This window comes from Trichechus manatus, unplaced genomic scaffold (genome assembly GCF_000243295.1).
Source record: "Trichechus manatus latirostris isolate Lorelei unplaced genomic scaffold, TriManLat1.0 scaffold00040, whole genome shotgun sequence".
NCBI lineage: Eukaryota > Metazoa > Chordata > Mammalia > Sirenia > Trichechidae > Trichechus > Trichechus manatus.
Window position 1 is genome coordinate 15,091,557 of NW_004443976.1, and position 787 is coordinate 15,092,343.

Below are 787 nucleotides of genomic sequence, written 5' to 3' on the forward strand. Positions count from 1 at the left end.
CTCAGATGGAGAGCTTGCCTGCACCTAGGCTTCGATGGGGCTTTCCTGGAACTCACCCAGGCGGAGCTTGCTCTTCCCCAGAGACATGAAAGCTGGGTACTCACCACATCCTCCACCCTTCCAGCCTCCCCCCAGGGGTTGGGCTCCCTCCATCCCTGACAGGTTTATCCAGGGCCAAGGCAGCTGGACCGGAAGGAAACTCAGTGTCTCCTGGACTTCCACCCACTGCTCCCCGCTCTCCGCTCTGCAGAAACACAGATCCAGTCTTTCTTCCAGGAGTGCCAAGTATCTGTCCCAACACTACACATCTCCACTTTTGGGATCTCAAACAAAGCTCATCTCCTCCCATCCCCTTATTCTTCAGATGGGAAAGCCAAGGTCCCACGACACTGAGTCACAGCACTGTTCCTGGTACTTACTCAGGATGCCTGATTTTCAGACCAGCACTTGACCTCTACACAATGACTCCCCAGATGACTGCACATTAGAATCTTCTGGGGATCTTTTAAAATTTCCAAAGCTCAGGCCTCGTGCTAGACCAGCTAAATCACATTCTCTAGGCATTGGGCAGGCATCAGTTTTGTTTGTTTAAGCTCCCCAAGCAATTCCAATGTGCAGGCAAGTTTGGAAGCAACTGCCCACACCAAGAGTTGGATTAAATTGTCAGCCCCCACCCCCACCCCCCCAAAAAAAAAGCCCTGGCCCAGATGGCTTCACTGGAGAATTCTACCAAACTTTCAGAGAAGAGTTAACATCGCTACTACTAAAGGTATTTCAGAGCATAGGA